The sequence below is a fragment of the Embiotoca jacksoni genome, unplaced genomic scaffold, assembly GCF_022577435.1.
Source record: "Embiotoca jacksoni isolate LCO1_2020_lvr unplaced genomic scaffold, fEmbJac1.0.p SCAF_1, whole genome shotgun sequence".
NCBI lineage: Eukaryota > Metazoa > Chordata > Actinopteri > Embiotocidae > Embiotoca > Embiotoca jacksoni.
Genome location: NW_027185229.1, coordinates 11,682,804 through 11,710,752, shown reverse-complemented (window position 1 = coordinate 11,710,752; position 27,949 = coordinate 11,682,804). Strand labels below are relative to the sequence as shown.

Below are 27,949 nucleotides of genomic sequence, written 5' to 3'. Positions count from 1 at the left end.
TAAATAAGGAGTTATTTTTGTTAAAAACGCAAATTATGTTCGGAAAGGCTGCTATTTGATGTAATGCTTTTAGCAGAGCTTCTGTTAAGGACATTGTTTGCAGAAAAAAAAAAACTACAGGAATATTGCAAAATGTCAAGCTCACTCAAATATTGTGCAAATTGCTTGGAACTGTATTATTGCAATTGCAAGCTAGGGATTTCCTAGAGGGAGTGTTTCAATATCTAAGGGGGGAATACCTATATATACCCTTTTTTGTAGCCAGTTACCATCCTAAAAGGGACAAATAATACAATTTAGCAAAAATCTTTCACTTTAAACTTTAAGATTCCCTGTTCCTGAGTTGAAGATTTCTCTGTGACACTGATATATTACTCATTTTTAATGAATAAGATGACATCTCATGAACTGAATGACTTTATTGAACCCTGATTTCGAATGCAATTTTCATCCTGAATGCATGTATGGGTTTTCTATCTTTGCATTATTATTATTATTTCAACCCCTTCTCTATTTGTATCACATAGCCTGTTGGAAACCCCAGAGTGCCAACAGCAAGAGTCACATTACAGTAGCTATAGAGATTATGAATGATAGAGAAACTCTTCACATTCAATAAAGTGCCACAAATGAATAATTCATGGTTTCAAATTCCAGGCCCTCCAAATATTCAACTGCATTGCTTCAGGGCTTTACTCTCTATTCGATTGCTTCCAGTACGAGTGTTGTCTTTTGCTGCTCTGATATCTGTAACCAATTCACTGCAAAAGCAACAAAAAGTCTAATTTGTCAGTTGACACAAAGAGGCTAAAATGAGACCAAATTCATCAATGGAAGACACTGCACAATATTATTTGAATTAATTAGACATTTTCGTAAAAGTAGTGTCATAAGTATGTTTTAGTAAATCTTGTCTGTTTTGTCAACCTGGTTGACTATGTTGTTACAATGTAGTATACACATATTTTACAAAAGATTATTATTAATATAATAAGTAATATAACACTTACAAGATCCTATGTCAGTTAGATTCCATGTGGAGCTGCATATAATAGATGGCAAAAGTGCTGCCCCCATACTTTGCTTGTGTGAGGATTCCTGTCTGATCCTAGTGTGTTTCCCTCTATTTGATCACCTCTCCTCATGTGTGCTGTCATTTCCATGTCTGTTTGTTATTGTATGCCACGTGCTTGTGTTTTGTTTTGTGTTCCTCGCAGTATCCTCCTCCGAGCTCCGCCCACTGCCGCGCCTCTCTCTCCGTCAGCACAGCTGCGGCCAGTCTCACGACCGACGTCAGTCCGTCCGTTAACCTACCTGACATCCCGTCCCGTAAGTCTGTCCGTCTCCTTGCCTGAGATTCCCGGTTCTGACTCCGTCTGTTTCCTGTTTCCTGCCGTTCAGCGTCGAGCCACGGGCATTCACCTGAACGAGGAAGATTCCAGTTCGTTCCACGGAGATCAGCTGTTGAGATCTTAGCAGTCCTGTGCAGAGACTCGGGCGTCACACAATTGACACTGACTTTCCGTCCAGCGTCGAGCCTCGGGTATCACCTGTACGAAGAAGATTCCGGTTCGTTCCTCAGAGATCAGCTGAGAAGTCTTGGCAATCCTGTGTCAAGCTTTGGGTGTCACACAGTCGATCCTGCTTGTCTACACGCTTGTGGAGAATGTCGGGATTTCCACAAAGCCACGTCAGCCTGCCACTCGCTGTGGAGAAACCTCGGGATTCCCCAGCGAAGCTAAGCCCACCCATCTACGTCAGCCTGCCGCTCGCTTGTGGAGGACCTCGGGATTCACCCAGCGAAGACACGCCCACGCCACGTACCTGTCTGCCTGCCTGCCTGCCAGCCCCAATCCGCGATGGAGCCAGCTTCTGGCTCAGGAGGAGAGAGCAGATGAGAGGAGATTCGTCTCCTTGCTGAACATTGGCCTCTGGCCCCGTACGGACTTCTATATTGCATTTTCTCTGCCTACTGTGCGTCAGTGTTTGGTGAGAATAAAGGACTTCCTGGTTTGAAAATAAACATCTTCCTACTGTGTCTGCGTCTGGGTCTGTTACAACACCATATCATAACAGCTTGTGGCTCCAGTTATGTGACATTTTAAAGTTGTCTTTTGCATTATCTACATAAACATCAACCTCCCTGAAAGCCCTATTAATTCATATTTTTTGTTGTATTATTTCAAATACAACATCTAATATTGTTAATTCTAATTTCTGTGTTCTATTTAATTGAAACTGCACTAAATATTTTGTATTTTCTATTAAGACTAGGTCAAATTGCTAAGTATAATTTGATTGAGGAATTGGTCGTAGTGATGAACACTCTGAGAATTATCATCTTACCCTGCATTTCCCCTCCACTCTCCAAAGTCCCTTTAAGCTGATTGTTCTGGTTTAGCGCCAAAGCTTACTTGTTTTGGTTCATTCTAACTTCATCTTGAAAAAACTGCATTTTTATCAGCTGTATTCAGTGGAAAAGTTTTGATTAGCTCACTGCACACTGCCTACACCGACGGCCAAAATGAACAGCTAGTTGGTGAACTTAGGGGACCCCTTATCATCTAAAAAGCCAATTCTACATTTAAAGCTAAAAGTTAGCTAAAACTTGCTTACACCACAAAGCAAATGAACCAGTGTATGTTTATGCTTGATAACATATGGTTCATCAGTCTCGTGGTGTGTGCGGGGCGATCAAAACTTTCCAAGACTATTCCTATTGCGCTTGAACGAAACATGGCACTATAATGCCCATCGAGCAAGAGGAAACAATAACCTTTATGAGTGCATATTCCAAGTAATATCTGTTGTTTAACATCAGCATGTGTTACACACGTTTTTGTGAGCACTGGAACATAACACTGATTTCCTTTCCAAGCCGATGCCCAAAAAACACTGGGTTGATATGATACCAACACTTTATTCAAAAGCGTAATGTGTTCTGAAATGGAAAATATAACAAGCATCTATGTAGCCTTTCAGATTACACCAGAGCTACTGTAGAGGAGAGGAATTTCCAGGTTACTGAGGCTTGCTGTTATATATAGAATGCTATGTTGAAATTGAATGCCATGAGAAATATATTAATATAATGAGAATAAATACTTACATTTTTAAATAATCTGTCAGCTGTCAGAACAATGACAATGGGTTTGTGTGCATCATTGCCTGATCATGGGCACATTTAGTAGGTAAGGTTTGTCTATAGAGTAAAACAGGACATTAAAATGTACAGAGTAATTGGCAATAAAACAGCAACGTCAGCATAAGGACATTAAAATAATGATAATAAACTGAGAAATAGTTTATTGAAGTTGGTGCCCTTTTCTTTGTATAGCTATTTATTGTGACATTCATTCATTTCATTATATTACCCACTTCATAACCGTATCTCATTATTTAGTTTGTATATTTATATCATTTTTAATGAAACGACATTCTGTGTTTTTTTAGAAAGTGAGGAACTCTTGTTTGAACATCAACAGACTTGAAGGCCGGTGTCCACCAAAGATTTTTTTTTTTCCCAGAATGCCAGGCGCTCTTCTGGAAATGCATAGCTGGGATGGCATGTGAGCGCTTTTGAGGCACAACGTTTTGTTGCTGAGATACTTTGCTGAGATGCTTTGATTGCTATGACACAGAATATCCTTGGAAGTAACAGTTGATTCATGGGTTGCAAGAATCCAGTTTCACAGATAGTTTGTGGTTTCAACAAAACTCAGTGTAAAAATGCTTGCATGAAGTAAAATACTTGCTATTGGTTCCAGAGCTGCAGTTGGACAGAGTCCAGTTCAAGTATAAATTTCGTATGAGCAGGACACAGTTTGAAATGTTGCTCCGGAAAATTGTACCTTTCATTTCATGGAAAGACACAAACTATCGGGAGGCCATCAGCTCGGAGGAATATCTCTCCATTTGATTGAGGTATGTGCTGCGGTGGAAAAAAAAAAGATGTTAGGTCTTTGTGGCATTTGTCCCACCCCTCCCGTGATTAGACAGCTTGGTACAAAGTGACAGTGACGAGTGCAGCGCAGCGTTTTGCCCAAAGTTAAACAAATTTCAAGTCTTGGCGGACAGAAAAAACACAGAACATTCAGCACTCCCATTAAAAAACAGTTTGAAAAATACACTGTGCTCAGAGAAAAACACTTCGCTCTAAAAAACGCTCTAAACAGACATAGCTGTAATATGGCGCCATAGCAACACACACTCTGTACTTGGATATTTCCTGCCACAGCCAAATAACTGTGAGTGAATTCTGCCTTGCCAACAGCAACATCTTATCTTCAAACTGTCACTAAATAAACTCCTTATATTCTGTATTGTGAATAAATCGCAGATGCTTTACAAGGTTTATGTTGTAGCCACAGTAACCCACATACATCACATAACACATCATAGCTGTTTAGATAACTGCAAACTGTCTTCATATGACTGTTTGTGGTCTGCTATAATCAATGCCAAAACTGTTCAATGGCTCACGCATTTATAGAGCTCTAGTTCACAAATGACGTTGACAGGCAGAGGGAAAAGTAGTTTATATTAACAATGTCTTATTTAGATTGATTCTGGTGATAGCATAGTCACGTTCACTGTATGTTTATGATAAAATAGATATCTACCTCAAATTACTGAATGTAAAAAGTAGGGATTAATACAAAAACGCTTTGGATCTAAAGTATCAATATTTCTGTTTTGATCTACACGCCGATATTGTGCACATTTGTAATTTTACCGTGGACCTGAAACCTGAGCAGAGAGTGAACATTAAGTTCTGTGTGAACCTCTTGCAGGGAGCCAAATCTGATGAATAGATGTGGCGGGGAGCAACGATTGTGTAGTTCGGGCGAGACTGCGAGCAGGCATGCTGTCATGTTGGAGAACCCAATTACCATTGTGGTACAGTTCAGGCAATTTGCACCAAATGTTTTTCCCCCAGACACCTCAGCAAGTCACAGTAGAACACGGTGTAGACAGTCTGAACCTAGGACAAATATTTTCAGAGTCACTAAACAACCTTGTGAATGTTAAAGAAAACCCACCTGGTGGTGCTCCTGACTCGATGAGTCTTTTTAGGTCTTGGAAAGTGAAGCCCCTCTTGAAACGTGAATGTCACTCAAAACATCGTGCCTGCTCATTGCTTCATTGCTGCAGGCTTTCTGAAGCGTTTCATGGGTCAATTGCCTGAGTTTGACACAGATTCGATGTTTCTCTGCTCAAGCCCCAGATGAAATTGCAAATGGGCTCTGCGTGCACCAGCGGTGACAAAAACATGTGTCAAACAAGTGCTTATGTTTTCTGAGCAATGTAACTAGGAATACCTACTCACGAAAGTTATTGCTACCCCCTGCTCCATGTGCATTACTGTGCTGCGCTCTGTTCATGTACAACAGGAACAGTCTTGGATGTTTTTGATCACCCCTCAGTTGTGAAATCAGCAAGAGAAATGCACATCTTCTTTGGTACCTCCATGCAACTAACAATCTGTATCAATTAGGGTTGAGGCGAGTATTCGGGTGGAACGAGTATCCGGTATGGATAATGTACTCTCGATGAGTATCATCCGAGTAATCAATATCCATCCTGGGTTAAGCTTCCAACAAACAATAGCTGTGTGCACACATCCAGGCAGCTACACAACAAGCCCTGCCTACAGCTCTGTGCCAAAGGTCGTGACTGCTTCTACCAGTTTTTCCTTTTTTTTCCATCAGCTCGCTCCTACCTTGGTAACATATCTTCACTCAGCTGACCGCTTTCAGTGAGAATATAGTGTAAGGCTGAATGCATATTTCGATGTGGACTGTCTGCATAAATCAGCCAGCTTCCAACCATCAGTTTATCAGTCAGTTTTATAAAACAATAAAACCAGGCTAACAATCTATCCCCCCTCCCCACCCTCCACCCACCCCCCGACACACACACACACACACACACACACACACACACACACACACACACACACACACACACACACACACACACACACACACACTATTCGCTGCACACACTATTCGCTGAACAAAATTCATTGCATACAAGTACATTATTTTTATTTTTTGTAGTTTTTATATGACTAGCCTGATATTTTTCTCACTATAGCTCAACAATAACAATAAATATAGCAACTTTTATAAAATTAGTGAAGTTTAAATTACAGCACTTTAAAAGCCAAGCGGTCAAAGAAGAACATTGGTATAACAAACTCGCCAAAACAAATTAACTAATACTTTTATTTTGCTCAGTTAAGCACACTGCATTTAAAATTAAAAGTGTGTTTTAGGGCGGCTTGACATATTTTATTCATAAGAAAAGAAAAGCTGTGGCAGCCTTGAGAAGAAAAAAACATCCAATAGAAATTAGAGTTTTTCGTGAAATGCAATGGCAGCCCTGTGTGCAAAATAGAAAATGGCAAAACATTTTTTTTTTTTTTTAAAAAGAAAACACCCTCAATCATAAATTGCTGATGCTGTAACACCCGCATCATCACACCGTACAGTATCATCAGAGATACTCCGGCTTCTGTCGACACTTCCCGCTTCTGTTGCTGGCTGGGCAATTGCAGCTGTCAGTCACCTGAATAATGTGGGAGGTAGCGGTGGTATTTCAGACAATGGAGAAGGATTTTTATCATCATTCCTCCTGTAGGTCACACTGCAAATGACACAATTTAGGAAAGGTGGGGTGTAAGCAGCGGCTGCTTTTCTTGACAAGGCTTTGACTGAGTATCCTCATAAAAGAAATCAAGTTCAGGGCTGTTTAATTACACCCACTGACATCTGGAAGTGAGCCAACAAGGAGTTTGCTCACGCTCGGGCCTGACAGCAAGAGACTTCAATGGGAGCTCTGGCAGAACACAAGAAGAAACCTGGCAATATATTTACTACATGAAAAATGTATGCCATTTTGTTACTTCCATCTCTTCAGCAGTTCCGATGGCGGCTTGTTTGAAAAAGTTTGATGAAGAGAGAAGTCTGCTGTCAGTTCTCAGGAGATTTGAAGTGCCAGACTCAGTGATACTCGGAAGAAAGATCTTCACGCAGCTGCTTTGTGGTAGCATATAGATTATATTTATGTCTGTTGTTGTAAGGTCTTTAAAAATGGTCCTTTTATGTGCGTTTCATGTTTTTGAACCAGTGCTCGGAACACATAGCTGCACATCTATTAAGTTGTTAAGCGAGAGATTCTCAGAGGAAAAGATTACAGCCCACAACCTGTACAAAATGCTCAAGTCTAAATTTAATTTGTGAGGATAAAGAGGCCTTCAAAGCTTCTTAACACTACAAAGGTCCATGGATTTGGGGGTCTAAGAGACGGTCAACATCAATTGATACCAATCCTAATGCTTAACCCCACTCTCCACCCACACACACAAACAGTCTTTCACCAGTGTGCATACATTTGGTGCCTATTTGGTGCTGGAAGTTAATGCTGAAAACATTATGATAGCAATTGAAAATTAATAAAATTTCTGCTAAATAAAAAAAAAAAGGAGTCTGCTTTACTCTAATGGCGGCCAAAATGTTTTATTTTCTTTATAAAACACAACAAATAATAAAAGCATGTTGAATTACACTATAGCTAAAGTGTTGTTGCGAAAGTCAAATCAGCAACAGTGTCATTGATTTGCAATTATACAAAAAAAATAAATAAGGAGAAACAACACATTTAATCCAGAAATATGATATTGGGACAGCCGCCCATTTTCATTATTGATCACATATTGATCCTCCTGCATGTTTAGTGTTACCCAGAATGATGTATGGGCACAGCGCTTTTGAAATGAAACAGAATGAACAAAGTTATCTTCTTCACCCAACCAAGTTTTATGAAGTGTGGAGTGTGTGGCAGTGGCCAGTTGCGTTGCCTGTGTTGGAGTTTGTTAATCTGCTTTGCTGATGTTAGTCTTTTTTTACTTTGAGTCTTGTCTTTTTTTGAAAATGAATAATCAGCTAACTCTAAATTGCACTCTGGCTTGAGGTTGGGCGCCGTGTTTTTGTTCCATTTCTTACAATAAAATAAGATAAAATCATTACACATTTTAAAATGTTAAACTCAGTTTCCAAACAGAATATAATTTATTTTTTGGATGATCCAGTTTACTTAAGCTGGGGCTTTCACGTGCATTTTTTTTTTCTACCTTTGGTCTGATAATTACTCAAAAATTACAAAACAATTTCAGCATTTTAGGAAATCTTAGTGTAATATTTATACTTTTTGGGAGAGGATTGGAACTTCTTGGTTCCTGGCAACCTCACATTAAGTACAACACCATAGAACGTTACTGCAACAGTCTGGCATTCCCGATGAAACACCAATGTGCTATTTTTACACTTGGGTGGAAGATATGTGTTAATTAATCAAATTTAGAATTAGAGGATTTTAGCCACTTTTCTGCTGCCAGTACCATCTTGGCTCAGCTGTACTTACATATTTTGATTTGACATTGGACAAATACTGCATTTCTAGTATGTATGCCTCACTAAACTGTTAATTTAACCTTTTGTAATTACATTTCATAAATGTAGTGAAGAAAAACAAATACCCGAAGAGAGAACTACATTAAGTCTGACATGGCAATGAAGCATCACAATATTTAAATTGCATATTGACATTTTTGGATAGCCCCTACTATGACCCCAATATAACAATGTTTTCAAAGACTGAGTAATACCCATCAAAACAAGTGAACTGAACTTAATGTGTAAAAAAACATTTTACCCATTGAAATGTATTTAAAATGATTTGTGATCAAAAATGTTAGTTGACTTACTTTCTCAGATCCATGTTAAGAAGTTGAGATAGATTAGATCTTACTCTAATATTGATTTCTGTGGGAAATTAGTTCATGGACTACATTAGTCTCTGTTTTCATTATTGTGGTGCAGAATCTTGGAGAGCATACTTCTGTTTGTTCATGCTGGGGAGCAATTGTCTCTGTTTCTTCATCATCCCCAAGAAATAAAAACCTTTCAAATTAATTTATATTGATATATGTGTGCTTGTTGGCACACTGATAGATCATTGTCAAAGCTCATTAGACGTTTTGAATACTAAAAGTATTCACACAAATACTAAAAGTATTCACACAAATACATATATAAAAGGGATGTGAATTAAGCACAACAATGGTAAAATATTCAAATTAGACTGTGGCCAAAGTAACAATATGTTTGGTGTCAGCATTAATGAAAGAGTAGTAAATAATAATGATCATAACTGAAAGAAAAAACTGTCAAATTTCAGCAGCTGTGGTCAAGGGCAGCCCACACAACTCTATATATTGAAAATCTAACATCAGTCTGCTCTTAAAGTGGGTCTACAAATAGTCGTACAGGACTACACTGCACCTGCTTTGAAAACTGAGACATTTCAATTTCAGAATGTAAATGTCTCGGGACTTCTGCTGCTGAAGGGTCACGCACAGCAACAATCAAGAATCACCTCCCAGAGAACGAAAGGATCTCTGTGCACAGTACAGTTTCTAACACAGACGATTACAAAAACCTCCATACCAGAATGTTAGCTGAGCATTTACTTAAATCAAATTATTAAATTTGAGCAACTTACTGGCTCAATGCCTCTGTTGAAGGGAAAGCAAAGGTAAGACAATCCTGACCACAAGTATCCATTATTCCACTCAATTAGGGCTGAACAATTTCACATGTCAGTAAAGGACCATCGTAAATTGTTGTTTATTTATTTATTGTTACAATCTTTTGGGCCTTGCTTTGGCTTCAATTCCTCTATATTTTCTAATGTTGCTATAACTGTTCATATCACTTCATCTAACTCTACCACGGCCCCCGATCATTGAAACTACATTTAAAAAGAAATGTTTGACTCCAACTTAATCGCTTTTAGTCACCCCAAAAACCCACACAACAGTGTTGGTGTTATTACTGTTTTTTAATCAACAGAATTAATGTTAATATAATACAGCAGTTTAAAAAAAATTTTTTAGCATAGTTTAAAAGATTTTTGACAAGGTTAATTATGCTATAATTGAATTAGAATCACAGCTCTTGCAACTTGCAATTTGAAAACTAAACCCTTTTAATTTGTAATATGAATATAAAACTAATAATTTTGCCATAATATCACTAACAAATCTGTTGTCACCGAGTTAAGAGATAACATCTGGGAATGTTGCAACTTTGCTCTTAACAAGACCGCAAGAGAGATATAAGCAGTCAGACTATCACAGATTTCAAACAAGCCCCCAGGCCAAATATGCCAACCATTTGGGTGGATTCACTTTTATTTTATTCTCTAAATGAAATAGTTTAAATAACCTGGCTAAACCGTTGTCTTGAAACGTTATTCTTGCAATGTTAGACCTCTGCTTAGCTATGTTCCTGCATTCTGAAATCTCAACAATTAACTTCAGTGTGATGTTATATTCTTTTAAATGTCAGACAACAGTTCAACAAAAGTTCCAAAAACCAAAATAGTCATTAAAGCTTGGGTTGTTACATCTTAAGTTACTAATCCAAACAGCACTATCCCCTACAGTCTCCGTTACTCTTGGCTTCTCATGCAATCCAGTGGTTTCAATTAATTTGGCTCTCACTGACTCAGCCTGAAAGTATCAACCCATGAGACAAGACACCCATTACTACCAGGTCGCAGGCCCCATTTCGACGACATGGCTGAGGAAAGAATGTCCTGACACTTAAAGGATAATACAACTAGTCACTACATCAGGAGTAAGAGTTGTATCCTCAAACATCATGTTTTCCTTGTTGATCGTTTGTTGAAAAATAGTGAATACAGGAATGACAATAATGTTAAAACATATCACAGAAACCTGATATGTTTTACCAGCACATATGTGTCAGTGCATTATGAGCACAGAGTGGTGCTGAAGGTTGGATGAGTGAGTCTTTGCATTTCTTGATAATTAGTCTATATTTCGTTACCGAGCCACCTGAAAAATTCGTCAGACACCAACAAGCTAACGACCTGTCATTTAAACAAGAGACACGTGTGTGCCAACCTTTGATAATGAAGGCAAGCACTCGCTTTCATAGAAAAAATAAAATAAATGTAAACAATGAGAAAGCAAAGATGTGAGTACAAGAGAAACTGACAAAAGTTTCATGAAAAATCCACAGCTGGTCAAGTGACATCTACTGTCTAAACAAACGCATCTAACAGATTCTCATAAAAAAATTTAAAAAAAAAAAACAAACAAAAAAAAAAAAACCCTGTTAATTTAATTTTTTTGCTGCAGTTCAAAAGGCTAACTAAAATATTTATTATTCAGCTGCTACTCCCGCCATTAGTGTTGTTGTTGTTTTTTAAACAAACAGTGACACATTTATTTTAACAGCAATGCAAACAGGGTGTCTGCAAACCTGAGACTTGCACCTAAGGTGAAGTTACTCTTTCATGAGGTGACTAGAATAAATTAGGCAACACTTGGGCCCCAACTTCACACAGTCGAACTCACTTCAAAGCCAAGTTTTCAATTTGAAGAGAGAAAACAGTGATTGTCATAAGATTGTGCATTTTTCATCCCACACTTTGAAGTCTTTTGTTGTACTTGCACTAACATCAAACTGTCAGGTCAATACATATCAATAATCCTAAAAATAAACCTTAAGATTTCCAACTTGAACATTCTGGAACACTGAATTGCCTATTTGTCTGGTAGTAAGCTGGGATTTTAAACAGGCATCTCAGGAACACAGCATTAGCCAAAATACAACTGCTGTAGCATAGGGTTAACTGTTTTGTGAGCACTTGGTAAATTCTATATGTTCAGGAGACATATACAATACTTATACAATCTTAAAATTGTATAAAAAAAAATCATTAGGTATTAAACCTAAAATATCTCAAACAAAATTATGCATATAAAAGCACAAAAAGTGTTAACATCAGCATTCTAACGTGCTCACAATCACAATGAAAGCATTTTAGAATGTCAATAGAACTTTTTTTTTAATGCCAAATCTTATTTTCAATGACAACATGTCACTGTTCCAGCCCCGTTCACTCTTACCCACAATGGATGGTAAAAATTAAATGGGTCACCGCTTGACTTTTAAGGGCCACAAACATGATAACCTGATGAGTAACTAATGCTTAGTCGATTATGATTTCATGATGTCCTCTGTGCTGCAGAGTTTTGTTCAGTGGTCCAAAATCTTTTGCAAATAATGCATTATGATCACGCTCAATAAATCATAATTCATGATGATGTGCTCACCTTACTTAAAACTTAAATGAATGTGTTGTTCAAGCATGAGGTCAAGAATGAAAAACATTGAATTCATGTTACTTCCTGATGATTCATTAATGAATGAAATATTGCGTGAATATTGCATGAATTCATAATAAATGAATGTACCCTTACCGTAAAGTGTAACCAACTATGTATTAGGGAGAGATGATTTTGATACGAGTTGGATATTTGTCATGTAAAAATGATCAAATCCTCACTTTCTGCTGATCTATTCCATGGGTGTTGAGATATGTCACCCAAATAGAAAATTGTTACCTGGGATCAAAAATCATTTGAATCGATCATTTGGGTGTCACATTTTATGGCAACACATCCAATTGTTTGGAGTGATGTGCCACTAAACAACAGAACCATTGCCTCCATGTGGATAGAGGATAGCAACGTAAATAGACTTCATCCTGTGGGGAACATGATTGTATGTGACAAAGAGAGCCCGACAAATGGGCTGAGTAACCGACAGAATGACCCATAATGTGGCTCAGCATTCAGATGCTGAGCCTGTACTAAGAATGCTTTTTGTCAATGCAGAGAAGTCCAGTTAAGTCCAGCTGATTTATGTCAAGACACTGTCTCAGACCTACACGAGCAATGGTTCCTGGCCCAGCAAAAGCTCTCTTAGGAAATAAGAAACAACTCCTCAAAAACCTTTCCAGGTCACGTGGGGAACAAAAGGACAAAGCACGGAAGAACAGTTCTCTGTGACCTGTACTACAGCGGTCAGCAGTGTTACACACACACTGTGATTGTCATGCAGCAATAATAAGAGCAAAGGTCGCCGAAGTCATGCAACACATTGTATCATACATTATACATGAGACTAAGTAACAGCGCAGCTCCTGGATCTCAGTTGCTATTGTGAATGGATATTAAAAGTCAGTGTGAATATGGATGTTTCTGTATTTTACAGCAACATTCCCTGAAAGCCCAGCATCATTCCCCTGAACTCTGCTGAATGCCTGTGCTTTTTATTAAAAGCCTAACAGGGGTGTAGCGGTAAAATAAAGGGTGGGCTAACCCTTTATTCAGGTACTCAAACTGCTGAGTTTACAAACCGTATTAATGTAAACACCTACAGACAGCATAAGAAAACAATATCTTAATATGGCAGTTCATTTAACAAATTATGGCATCATGTTGTGGCAATGTTCTGAAAAACATTGTAAGAATGTATATTTTTAGGAAACGTTATCCTAACCTTAAGAGGAACATTTTGGGAACAAAAACATTGCACTATATTGGCAGAATTTATTTGGAACAAATGATATCTTGCAGGAATTTATGTTTCATCAACTGTTAAATCAGTCTTTTTTCAAGAAGCAGTTGCACTTTTTTTTTTTTTTAAATGTTTCTTTCTCCCATGTTTCACCCTCTGTTCTCCCTTTCTTCTGTTTTCCCTCTCCTCCTCCCTTCATTCACTTTCTAGAAAAAGGGTCTCCAAGCAGTAGCTTGTTTAGTATGTCTTATGTATCAATTTGTTTTTGTTCACGTAAAAGAAGCTGGTTTGGTAGAGCTCAGCTCAGTAAATTTGATGGTGTCCGAGAGCTACTCACTTTCATTTTGTCAAAGTAGCTCTCAGAGGAAAGAAAATGTTGAAGACCCCTGCTTCAGATATATCAAACACTGATGTTTTAAAACTCGGAAAGTTTATCGAACAGTACTTAAACTTACAGTCGTTGTTGATCAACAAGAATATCCATGAGAATACAGGTTGAGAACTCTAAAGATTACTATCATGCGAATTTAAACTATAAACTGGTATCAAAGCTGACAAACTTGATAAAATCTATTAAAACAATGTTAACTTTAGGCTCATTTCAGGACTATTTTCATTGAAAGGTTGCTATTTTTGATGAAGATGTCCTGCTGTATGTCTTTTCATTTAAGTCTGACTCATGCTTTGCACCATTAAAATGGCTCCTGCAGTGTTTAGTCTGCCTGTTGCTACCTTCAAGATGCAGCGTGTGTTTGTTTAATATCCCACCTGGCAAAAGTGGGTGTTGGGTTGATAGTGCATAGCTGACTATGTTCCTATACAGCAATACATTTGAACTGAAAAATAAATAGAATTTTAAAAAGAGACGGGGGCACGTTTTAGCACTGGCTTTTTTTCAGACTCTAAGAAACTCCTGTGACTTTGATCGACTAACCATCATCTAAGACTACATTCAGTCTAAGTCATTAAGATTTGATGCTCAGAGCCTTCACAGCTCATTCTGTATCCACATATTATACATGTTGCTGCCCCATTAGACAAGCTCAGCTCTTAATTGCAGTGGCACTATCTGGCACATCCAGGGGAACTGTGTTGCTGCAGTCAACTAGTCCACGAGGCTCATTTTCACATTCCTGTCACCACTGTAACAGCGAAAAAATAGACTTCCTGTTGAGATACCTTTAACATCCTCTTGTCACTTTAATTGATGGCAAAATTGCCACTGGTGATCATTAACAACTCAGAGCATTTCTGACTGCAGGTGGCTCTGTGCTGAGAGGTTTCAATTCATTTATCTTCTACTGAGCCTTCCTGTTTGGGTTAATCCTCTTACCTCAATTAATGGTAATGAATTCAGGATTTTCTCCAAATGTGTCATTAATTTTAATATCAGTTAACGGTGCAAAAATAAAAGCAGTTATACAAATAGCCATAATAAAGTGGAGTGAAAAACAGCATTATCATTCTCTTGATAATAATACATTACCCATTCAACCCTTCAGAATAGGCTTCTATTGAATTGGCAATTTATTGCAAAATATTAATACAAAAAAATGAAATTACAGTTACTATGTAAAACATTAGTGATTACAAAAGGATTACATCCGATTCTTTCTTTTTTTCAGTAAAAAGCTTATATTTAGAACATAATAGGCTATTCATTCTGCTGCTTTGCATCTTTTCGTCGCGCAGGAATCCCCTCTGTCTACATCCAGACAGATTACATTATTTTGACAACATGAGCTAAAATGTTGAGCCTTGTTACTGATTGGTTCGCTTGTCTTAATTCTCACTACCTGTCATCTGCCAGCAGTTGTTAGATAAGACAAACATATATTTTAAATTATGAATTCAGTTTACTTGTGTCTGCTGGTGGAACTGGTCAGGGGATCACTATAGTTATAATGATTCATCATCTGGGCACCATGAATGTCTATTACAAATTTTATGATAGTCTTTCTGGTAGTTGCTGATATATTTAATTTTGGACCAAGGTAGTGGGTCAACCAACCAACTAACCGACTCACTGAAAGCATTGCTTATATTAATATTAATATATTATATCGCTTGTATGCTCATTGCTGGTTGAGTAGCATATGCTATCTCAGATTTCCCCATGCTCTACAGGCCTGTTAGACAGAGAGCACAGTTAAGCTAAGGCAAGCTAAGTGAGCAGGGTGGAGGGGTGGGCATTCAGACTCTTTAGGCTGGCACAGTAAAGCAGGTTAGTACCAGGACTTCAGTGCTGTTGTCGGCTTTTACAGCCAGGTCAACACACAGGGTGATGTCAGGTCACACAGGCCACATGCCTCTCCAAGGCATCAAGTGGCTTCAAAGCAATACTGAATGAGCCAGCTGTACATCCGCCAGCCAACTCCCTCTCTGTGACAGAGTAAAGAGGAAGTGGAAGCAAATAAAATACACTGTTCAGTTATTCAGTTTCAGGGCAATTCATGAACTCATCCTATTAATCCTACATTCTGATTCAAAAACTGGTTCATGCAGCTTTACCAACGCTTTATTTCTGATCATAGATGTGCTGTTTCCAGCAAAATATTAATATAACTCTCTTAATGAATGAAAACTGTTAAAATCTACAGTGAGATGCAATCATAATGTTGGAGTCTTTCTGTGTCTGGCACTTGTCATACATAACTTAGTAGCAGTTTCTGCCACTTCAAAGCAAAATAAATTATAGACTGGATTGTACTAATAAAACTTAACTACAGGGTACTCAGATACCTAAAATACTTTGTGGCAATGAAGTGCTATCCAAGTGCCCCAGTGTGTTTTGCAGCAGTGAGTACCCTTATTCATGTATTATTGATCCATGTTATCCAATCACAGTAGACGATTCCAGACATTTTTAGTAACACCATAGAAATTCCACTATTCTTGATCCCAAAAGCCTATTATGTGCTAACACACACGAACAATGTTACATTTTGACAAACTCGTTGGTAATGATGGTAGTAATTATCCTAAACAAGCTAGTCTTTGTGAGCATGGTTGAGTGGGGCACTGCTACAACAGATGCAGCTGTCGCAAATCACAATACCATTTCTGGACCCGAACATTTTGGCAAGTTGTCAACTGAAACTTTCTTGTCTCAAATTATGTGTACCCATTGCTACACCTATACTACGGTACCTTTGGGACAATAGAAAAACAACTACTGTCAAGTTTTCAGAACTTTTGGAATAGATTTGTTACGAGTTTCTAATGATATCCCTTGTGGACACAAATATTCCTAATATTATCCAAGCAGGACAAGAGCTGTATGGTTGAGGTGTCGTAACATGTACATGCTTGTACTATTAAATCTAATTTAAGGAACCAATAAGACAAAATTGTACCATAAATGCAGGGTTAAATGGTCTGCACTATTATGACATCTTTTTAACGTAGTGGTCCACAACACGCTACACAAGTTTTGCCTCCAATTTATCCATTCACATACACACATTCACGCACCAATGGTTACAGAGCTGCCATGGTGCTCGTTTGTCAGCGGGAGTTCAGTGTCTTGACCATGGACATTTCAGCATGTGGACATGAGGAGGTGGAGATTGAACCCCATCCCTGCAATTAGTAGACAACCCAGTAGACAGCCGTCCTAAAAATGCGTTGTTAATTGGAGGTCAAGTCCTGTTTTTCTCTATCCACAACACATTTATGTGACCTAAGTAATATCACAATTATAGAGTTAGATTTGGAAAAAAACCTCTTCTTTTTAAAAGAGCGCTCAAAATTCCAAGCCACACATACCGTATATACAGTACATGACATTTGTCACAGCTACAGAGTTGCAGGAATATGACTGAATGTTATACATTGCTGGTGAATGAGCAAGCAATTGTGAAGCATTAATGAGACAGCTGGTGCAAACACAACTTCAGTGTTCTGTAAATGTAACGCTATGCTTCATTTAAATGACCACTGAATATTCACCGTGCAAGTTCCCCAACAACCTAAAGTAATCTAAATTGTACAGAAAATAACACAAAAACCAGCAAGAAAAAAACATCCAAAAAAGCTCATTCAAAGTGAAGTATAGACTTCTTCAAAATACCACAAAGGCTATTTTGCATTTCAGAGACAAATGTCCTGAGAGGCAAAGGGCTGTTGAGCTCACAAGCCGAAGCTTGATCGCATGCAGGCTTTCCAACAATACAGCAGGAACTCCTGCTGTGGGGAAAAAAATGTGACTTGCAAGCAGACAGGCAGACTTGAGCGGGCATAACCTTAGCCAGAGCAAAGTCAATTGTATAAAGCAGTTAAATCCATTTTGAGGGGATAAGTTTTAGTACATGTCAGTGTAAGCCAGTTTCCTCTGAAAGTATTACTTCTCTCTGCTCAGAGTCATGGGGAAAAGCCGCAAGTATTTAGTGTCTGGGGTGAGCTCCTATTCATGCATCGGTAATGGTTGATTTGATTCAATTGGTTTATTTGGTTTGTTGACTTTACCATCCCCTCAGCTACAACAGCATATTTTCTGTATTTTGCTGTGTAAGAAAAGTTTTCATACTGGTGTATGATGACCTGCTCACTTATCAATCTCTTCTCTCCTCTTTCTCTGCCTCTATTTCTGCAGCCAAAAGCTCTTTTTACCAAACCAGAATTCAGTCCTCATTTTCTAACCCCAAAAAACTCTTCTCCATCTTTTCTAACCTCTTTGACCCCGCAGTCCTCCTCCCCCCTCCCCCCTTCTACCAAGCCACTTTGTCAACTATTTTACAAAAAAGATAGATGACATACGCTCCTCATTTTCTAATCCATCTTCTGTAACTACATTTCCATCAACTTCATCTTCATCCCCTTCATTTTCCTCTTTCACCCGTCTCCCAATCAAGTTCTTACCTTGGTAACCTCCGCCCGCCCAACCACCTGCCCCCTTGACCCCATCCCATCTCACATTCTCCAGTCTATTGTTCCTGACCTTCTTCCTTTTCTCACCCATCTCATTAACACTTCCCTGTCAACTTGCTGTTTCCCTAACTCTCTGAAGGAGGCAAGAGTGAACCCTCTCCTGAAGAAACCCACCCTCAACCCATCTGAAGTAAACAACTTATTACCTGTCTCTCTTCTTCCCCTTCTTTCCAAAACTCTGAAGTGAGCTATCTTTAATCCACTCTCCTCCTACCTCCACCATAATAGCCTTCTTCACCCTCACCAGTCTGGCTTCAAGGCAGGCCACTCAACAGAGACTGCCCTCCTTGCTGTCTCTGAGCAGATTCACACTGCTAGAGCAGCCTCTCTCTCCTCTGTCCTGATCCTTCGAGATCTTTCTGCTGTATTTGACACAGTGAACCACCAGATTGTGATTTTCCTCCCTTCAGGACCTCGGTGTCTCAGGCTCTGCCCTCTCCCTTCTCTCATCCTACCTCAACGACCGCACTTACCGGGTAACTTGGAAAGGATCTGTGTCTGAACCTTGTCCTCTCACTACTGGTGTCCCTCAAGGCTCTGTCCTGGGTCCCCTCCTCTTCTCTCTGTACACCAACTCTCTCAGCTCTGTTAGTCACTCACATGTCTTTTCCTACCATAGCTATGCTGATGACACCCAACTAATCCTACATTTTCCCCAATCTGAAACACAGGTAGCAGCACGAATCTCAGGCAGTCTGACTGACATCTCAGTGGATGTCCACACACCACCTCAAAATTAAACCTTGAAAAGACTGAACTACTTTTCCTTCCAGGGAAAGACTCTCCCACCCACGACCTGAGTATTACCTTTGACAACTCCGTATTAGCCCCAACCCTGACTGCTAGGAACCTCAGTGTGACACAGTCAACTCTCCCTTACTGCCAACATTACCGCAACAACACATCAGGAGAATATGTCCCCTTCGCACTCAGAAGGTGGAGCAGGTTCTGGTCCAGGTTCTGGTCCAGGCTCTGGTCATGTCACGTCTGGACTATTGTAACTCCATCTTGGCAGGTCTACCTGTTAGCACCATCCGACCTCTGCAGCTCATCCAGAATGCAGCAGCTCGACTGGTCTTTAACCTCTTAAATTCACTCACACAACTCCGCTCCTCTGCTCCCTTCACTGGTTACCATTAGCTGCACGCATCCGTTTCAAAACATTGGTACTTGCGTACCGTGCTGTGAACAGATCGGGTCCAGTCTACATCCAGGACATGGTCAAACCTTACATCCCAGCCCGTTCACTCCGCTCTGCTTCTACCAATCGGCTTGTTGCTCCCTCACTGCGAGCTAAACACTCTACAAAATCACGACTGTTTGCTGTCCTGGCTCCTAAATGGTGGAATGAGCTCCCCAACGACATCAGGACAGCGGAAAGTCTATACATCTTCCGCCGCAAACTAAAAACACACCTCTTCCAACTTTACCTTGAATAGTAGAACTTTAATAGCGCTTAAAATGTCACTTACTGACAGCACTTTGTAGTTTGGCTTTCTTGAAGAAAATTCTACTTTCTTGATTCTTGTTGTTCTGGGTCTGTACCCTCATGGTTGAAATGCACTTATTGTAAATCGCTTTGGATAAAAGCGTCAGCTAAATGAAATGTAATGTAATGTAATGTAATGGTGTATTTTGGCCAACATGTATGACAACACAGAAACATTTGTGATAGGCCGATATCGGCTAATAAAATCTTCTGGATGATATATTGTTCAGACTCTGTTTAACAGTAAAATGTCCAAAACAAAATTGACTGCAATTTAACGTTTTAACTTACTATGACACACTAGTTGGAAAATTGTAAGGGAGGATGTAATTGAATGCGCTTGTACCCTCAGCAGCTTTCCTGCAGACAGATTATTTTTTTTGGTCATTTGTAGTTGGCCTGATTCTGTCTTTATTCTTAATGAACCTCGCAGCAGATCACCGGGAGGACAACATGTGAGATTTAGTGCCATGTTAAGTCAAACGGCATTGCTCTTGTATGGGCAAATAAATCAAACTGAATCAGCAAACGGCTCAGACATATAGTGTGCACAAACTGTAGACACCCTGCTGTAAATTATATGTTTTCAGTTATTCAAGAGTAGAGCTTGTTCACCCATGTCTCCTATTACAACAACGAGGAGAGAAACAACAAAGACAGAAGCATATGAGCAGAAATCTGTACATTTCATTAACATACACAGACATACATCACTGACAATGACCCCGGAAGTCCACTTGATGCAGCTGCATCACTTTTTGTTTTGGTTGCAGGTCTGTCCCAATGGCAGTTGTAAAGTGTCCACAGGATGTTCAACTGAGCGTCTTTAATCAGGCACGTGGCAGCAGTGTAAGGCATATATTCATGCAGATACAGGTCAGGAGTTTCAGTTATATTCCCATCACACGTTAAAAAGTGGAAGGAAAGTGTGATCTCAGTGACTTTGACTGTGACATGACTGACCTGAAAGCTAGTTTGAGTATTTCAGGGAATGCTTATCTCCTGGGGTTTTCTGAGTTTACTAAGAAGGGTACAAAAAACTAAAACAAAACATCCAGAAAGTGGCAGTTTTGTGGAGGGAAGCGCCTTGTTGATAAGTGAGATCAGGGAAAAGAAGGCAGGCACTTCCAACAGGATAATGCATCATGTCACAAAGGGAAATTCTGTTTCAAGAACATGACAATGAGTTAAGTTTCCTCCCCAGTTACCGGATGTGACTTCATTAGGACATCTGTGGGTGTGCAGCTGACAAATCTGCAGAAATTATACGATGCAATTCTCTCAACATGGACCAGAGTCTCAAAGGAATATTTCCATCATCTTGTTGAATCTATGCCACCATGGATTGAGGCTGGTTCCACTTGTCAACTTGTTGTAACTGTGACCTCTGCTGTCGCGGATCATTTGTCACAGTTTGGGCATGATCTTTTTTAATGTTAGCTGGTTTATGAGCCTGGTTGGACATGTAATGATGTCACCAAATGTCAGCAACAATGTCACCCTGACAAATAGAAACTGTGGCAAAAACAAAACAAAATCCTAGCTGTGACAAGCTACAATTTCCTTGTAATCAAGGGGTGCAGCATTAATGTATGGATCGTTTTTTCACGCAAAAATATCTCCCTGAATCTTCGGTATAATCCTGACATGAGGTCATAAGCGATCTGCTACCTCCAACTCGTGTGCTTTAATAGAAGCTGTCCTGATCGATCAGAGCAGCCAATTAAATGCTGTGCTTCATCTCCGCATGGCAACAAACATTTAGCATTTGATGATGGGATGTAACAGCAACTGAAGGAGTTACTGGGGGACATTTTGCTAAAACACTTTTTTTTGACGAGACCACACCTGGTTGCTGTTGCGCCTGCTTGAAAAATGTAGTGGAGCTCAAATTAGTATGCAAAGCTTTTGTCCAGTGAACATGGCGTTGGCAGCCTGTGACAAACTGCAATGAACTGAGCAGGGCCTTGTCAAGTGCACAGAAACTGGGAATGATCACAACAGTCTGCTGTGACGGAAAGTGGAGTGAAATTATTGCAAAGGGGAAAGAGACTCAGAGCTGCCAAGGCATTGTTTTATGTGGGTGTGTGATCTGAACAATCACGTGTATGCATACAGTTTCAACCTGTCAATGTTTTCTCAATTTATTCCCCCCTAAAACACTAATACAACTCCACTACATACACACCAAACTAGGATTTTAAAAAAAACTATATATATACCATGTTCAAGGGCACAGCTGCAACTGGGTAGCCAAATATTAACTAAACACTAATGTATTGAAGAGCAGATCCTGCTTTTGTACTGCAGACACACGTATTTGGTTGCTCTCTTTAGGAAGAGGCTTTAACACCAGAGAGCGTGACATATAGGATGTACTCTTCTGTTGCATACCTTCAATAAAAGACAATTGAAATGACAATAAGATTTACTTCATTCCTTCTAATAGGTACAGAGATTGATGTGAGCCTCAAAGAGAGAAGCAATCTTTTTAAATCCAATTATGTAAAGCTGGCAGGTTTCCCTTTCACCGTCTAAGATCAATTGCACGGCAAAGAAAACGAGATATGATCCACAATATGAAGGTCTCTGGTGCTAAGACACAGCGAACAGGCTGAATGAGGTTGCTGTATAAAGCCAAGTCAAACAATGGCATGTACAGATTAAGCACATGAGTATAAATATGTTGCATATATTCACTGAAATGTGTCTTTCTGAGTTTTAATGGCAGGTGTATTTATACAACTTCAATGACACCCTCTAAAGACGTGATAATACTAATATTTGGTTATATGTGCTCGTGGTTGTTGCTTTTTTAGACATCAGCCACATCTTGTTGATATTGATGAAAGAAGATAATGTGTTTCTCCAGATGTTTCAAACCAAACTAAGTATGAGAAAATACATAAATAAACTTGTTAAAAACACAGCATAATTTTTTTTTTTGTTACCCCAATATCTGTGACTCCAACCAGGTTGTTATTAAAGCACTTGCAACTGTACCAATCACAGTTTTTGTCCTCCCCCGTCATAGCCTGTTGAACAATTGGAGGTTTCACACCAAGCCCAATTAGTTTGGTGGCAGTACTTATTGGAATGGAACAGCTGTGATGCAGAACAAGAAACAAAGCATTTTCTGGTAAAAAGGAATGTCAATCAAACACGTGTCGCACAGCGTCAGGGAAGAAGTGAAACAAGGTTGATTCACCCCGCTGCCTCACCACAGTATTACCCCCGGCACTCTACTGCTAAATGTTCCCCTTCTTTGCAGGCTGCTGGTGAAGTGGAGCAACACGTTGGCAATGAGAACGTACTTGTTGAATAAATTCACACAATGACATGCATCAACATCACAGTTCCTGTTAGTAACCAGGGGCATGGTTAAAATGTGGTTCAAGACTTTTAGAATACCTTTACCTGTTAAAATCTGCTGATGTCAGTCTCTAACAGTAGCCATACTGATGGGACCTGCTAACATGTAAATGCATTATCACATAAGAAACACGATGCAAGGAAAACATCAACCATACCAGATAAATGAGTAAGAAACCTACACAGACTTAAGTACCAATCTCTGTTGATTGAAAAGGTATTATGTGAAGTTTAGAATTTCAAAGTAGCGTGGTGGGAGCGAGAAATGAAGAAAAAAAAAGATATTTCTGGAGATAAGGCCTGCCATAAATAATCCTATTTCTGTACAAGGGGCATTGTACAATCAATCAGGAAATGTAGGCTTCCTGTAATGGTACTAGGGGTGTGCCATATCATGTCATTCACGATAATACCAGTATAATTGTTGAGATGATATAAAAAAAATATATATATCATGACAACGGCAATTTTCCGAGTTGTTGACGTGATGACGTCACACTGAGACGCAGTGGAGCTGTATGACATGCGCTTGCAGCTTATTGAGCAACACGCATGGCTGAGAGCTGTTGTATTCTTCAGGTTTTCAGCTGAGTGTGAGTTTAATTGATGGTTGTGTTAACTCTGCTCCGTTCCTCCTCCGCCCTCTCTGCGTGCTTCGCGCCGGGCAGCTCCGCCCCGCTCCACACACACACGGAGCACTGCAGAACGCTCAGGTGAACAACTCGACTCGTTACGAAATAAAAGGTCAACAAAAGCCCAAAACTGCGTTAATAATGGGCAAACGTCGAAAATCAGGCCAGAACATGGCTGAATCTGCTGACAAGTGGGGAGGAAGTAATTAGAAGCTCTGCAGCTGATCATGCTGGTCGTCCTGGCAGAGCAGCAGCTCTCCTGCACCACTGCACCTGCAAATCCCAACTCAGCACTGTTTACAGGATCTGAATCTCACTTTGAGATACTGTTGTTTACAAACTAAAGAATTAAGAGTTAATTTTTGTTTCAATTGAAATTCATATTTGAAGGCATAACGTTATGTTTATGATGACATAAATCTATAACACTTTTGTTGAAATTGTATCTTATCAAAATTAATAATCAAAATTTTTTTCATGATTTTGTCACCAAGAATATCGTTATCACAAAAATACCCAGATATAATGTGATATTATTGTAGGCCCACTCTTAAATGGTATTACTGTTTTTTATATTAGCACAAATCTATGCGATGAAACACAGTACAAGCCATTTTAAAATACCAAAGGTTTGTTACCTTTTCTTCCAGCAAATAAAATGCTTCTGGACTTTTAGTTTTTTCCAGTATAAAAAACAACAACAACAAAAAAAAACAGATGAATGTTGAGGGGTTAATAACATGTTCACAACATAACAATGAATGTCAGTGCACCATTTCTATCCTTTGATATGATGCTCAGCACTAAACAGCTACATCCCTGTAGGACCTCAATACTTTGTTATGCTGATCAGAGCTTCAGGGAGCTGGAACCAATCCCAGCATGCACTGGGTGTATCTATCTATCAAAAGACTAAAACACAAGGTGTGTCCCAAATTGTGTATTTACATAGTTACTCTTACTATTTTAAGTTAATTTACACTGCCAAGTATGGAAACATGCCGTGCACTACCAAGTACCCAGATGGTGTATTTATTTCGATCCACAAAATGAGTATGACATAATGGCCAATTGTCACCCTCAGCAGTTGACATCATAGCTTCATAGAGAAACAAGGGAGGGGCCACCGACCTATTTTTCAATGCTGCAACCGAAGAAGCTGCAGCTGTTGCAGAATGTTGCAAGATACAAATACAAATTTTACAGGTCTCCATAAATGCGTTCTTCATGGTACTATACTGCTGTTAATTAGAATCCATTAGTATTGTTTTGTGTGTGTGAATCAGGGGGAAAAAACTTACATTTTTAGGTCAAATAAGCTAACTAAATTGACAGATTTGTTTGCATTTGATGCATTTAAATTTGTTGTCTTTTCCAGTAAGTGCGAAATGCCAGTGTGCGATTTGAGACAACACCACCATGTCGAAATTCTCTAACAACACAAATAAGTGTTTTATCGTGGTGTTATTTATGTGTTGCCTGTGTAGTCCAACCGAAGACCTTTGACAACCTTAGTCTTAGTCTCAGAAATACCTAAGAAAAAGGCTTTATTGTCTTTACTTGGAAGCTTACAGAAACAAGGTGCACGTAGATAATACATTATATGAATTCAGAGATTATGTAAAAATAGATAGAAGGTAATTTAAGGAAAAAAAAAAAAAACACAAGCTCTGGGAAATTCAGTATCCTGTTCTTATTTCAAAGCAGTATTATTTGCCTACACTTAACGTGTTGAAAGCAGGTGCAGGTTGTTTTAAATTCCATTGTTAGTCCAGTCCTGTAATTGGATTTGGTAGCTCTGAGGTGTCAGTGACCTTTGCTGCAAGCCAGGTTGTTTAAACTGAAAATCTTGTAACCCTTGACACCTTTATGTTCTCAGACGGTGTGACGACAAGAACAACGACAACTCACCTGAGAGGTTAGATCACTAATTTGTAAACCAAAGTATTGGCCACATTTGAAGGACAGTCGACAGAACTGAAGCTCATTTAAAACTCACCATATCAATGCAATGCTGATCAATACAAAAATCAAAGTGCAACATAATCTGTTTACTATTCTGCGCATTATTAATCCAAGTTTAATTCATTATGCTCGGTTGAAAATTTAAGGAGTCAATTACATTTGTCCTCTAAGGTTTCTCTGTAAAATCTGAATATGTATTGACGGATTTCTAGGACTAGTCTGAAAATAAATTATTAAAGCCCATTCAGTGGCTGCAAATACTAGCAGAAAACCTCTCACAGCCCAGGAGTATTTAACATGCATCACAGTTAATGGCCACCACATGAATGTTTAAATGTTTCAAAAGGTTATGTACCCTGTAGCCTTTTCAAAAGGTTATCCACCCTGCAGCGTGCGAGCCATCACCTAGTGGAGGTCCTGCAGCAACGCAGCTGCTCTGCACTTTGTGTCTGTCAGGAAACGTATCTTCATTCAGGTTTCCTCAGGACTGGATTTAAGTACAAAAGCGGCCAACATTTCTTTGACGCCATTAGATGAATCATGGACTTAGCAGTTCAACAGTGTGATTGGTGAGACGTTGTTCAATGTTTTGTCATCTAGTTGAATAACTGATAAATAATATTAATCCTCAGGGCCAAAAAACTCTATGTAACAGGACAATTTCAAAGTCCTCCCCTAAAACTCAGTGCCATAATGTACTGTACTGTACTGTACTGTACTGTACTGAGTGTGTTGTGTGTGTGTGTGTGTGTGTGTGTGTGTGTGTGTGTGTGTGTGTGTGTGTGTGTGTGTTGAATATATATATGCACATTTGGTCCAATATACTATAACAAATAAAAAGAAGCATAAAGTAGCATAAGTTGGAAGTGTTCATGGTCCAGAAAACACCACGAACATCGTAAGGCGTGCTGTCACCAGAGTTATTACATATTTGTATGTAGGACTTTACACATTATACAGTATTTTAATACCCTGGTAGTGCTACAAAGGATTGGCAACTGGGTTTGAAGCTCCACCTGAATTTCAGCTCATTATTCAGCCCCCAAATCTACCGTTTTCACGATCTTCAGCTGCATTAAATTTCAGCACGAAAAGGCCAAAAAAGCCATTATAAATTATGTGATCATCACTTAACAGCAGACAGACAGTCAGTGCCTCAACTGGTGACCACAGTGGAATATTTAGCAGTTAACAGCACTCTGCAGTTAGTTAAGATCAAAAGCAGAAGTATAAGACAGTAAATAAGCAACTGCTAACAAGTTTGCCATATCAATTGGAAATAGACTTAATGTTTAACCCAGGACACACTCGTACATAGAGAGAAAGAACCACCAGTTGGCAACCTGCTCTTCCACCTGAGCCAAGGCCACTTTTATATCAACTGAAGTGGCTATTTGAAGATTTAATGCCACAGTTCAGCAGGGAAAAGCACCCAAACACAGGACACAGAGGCCGGTTAAAACAAACAGAGAAGACTTTACTTGTAATGATTTGTTGTCCTGGCAGGTGAACCCAGATCAAGGGAACGTGGAGCCCCAAGTCCAGGGGAACTAAATTAGAGTTCAGAGCGAAGACAGTTATGATAGACTTTATAGTCCAGCAACTTGTAGTGACAGACCAGGAGGAGTTAACCTGAGCATTGGGGCAGCTGGGGGAACTGGGAGAAGGTGAGGTGGGCTTATCAGGCAGGAGATGGGCATGGATGGAGATGGGACCTCTGGTTGGAGGAGCGAGCGACACCTGTCGTCCTATCCATTTCAACACTTTGAAGATAGAAATTGTTTTAAAACATACACTACTCATTTCACATTAAAGTCCTCTTTTCTCTGGTATTGTCGATTGCCATCACATTTTCAACCTGCTACTTGTAAGAACTGCAATAGATAATCATCATGCAATACATATATTAGATTGCACTGGAAGCAGGGATTGGGTAAAATCTTCTCAGACTACTGGTGGGAAGATGCTTTAGAAGCAGTCAGTTCCTCATCTGATGTACCAGACTGGGTCTCATCCAATTTAGAATACTTAATATCAGTTGTTTGTGTTAAAATACACAGGCACAATTATCTTTCACATATGTGGTGGGACTACCCTAA

At 39.2% G+C, this 27,949-nt stretch overlaps 1 protein-coding gene and 1 pseudogene across 1 annotated transcript in view; one reads left to right on the top strand and one right to left on the bottom strand.

Annotated features, from left to right (window-relative positions):
* LOC138208174 (contactin-4) overlaps window positions 1–27,949 on the bottom strand; it is a 105,901-nt gene that overhangs the window by 59,179 nt on the left and 18,773 nt on the right. The gene's annotated exons all lie outside the window — the stretch shown is intronic.
* On the top strand, window positions 1,056–19,831 carry LOC138200187 (uncharacterized; annotated as a pseudogene).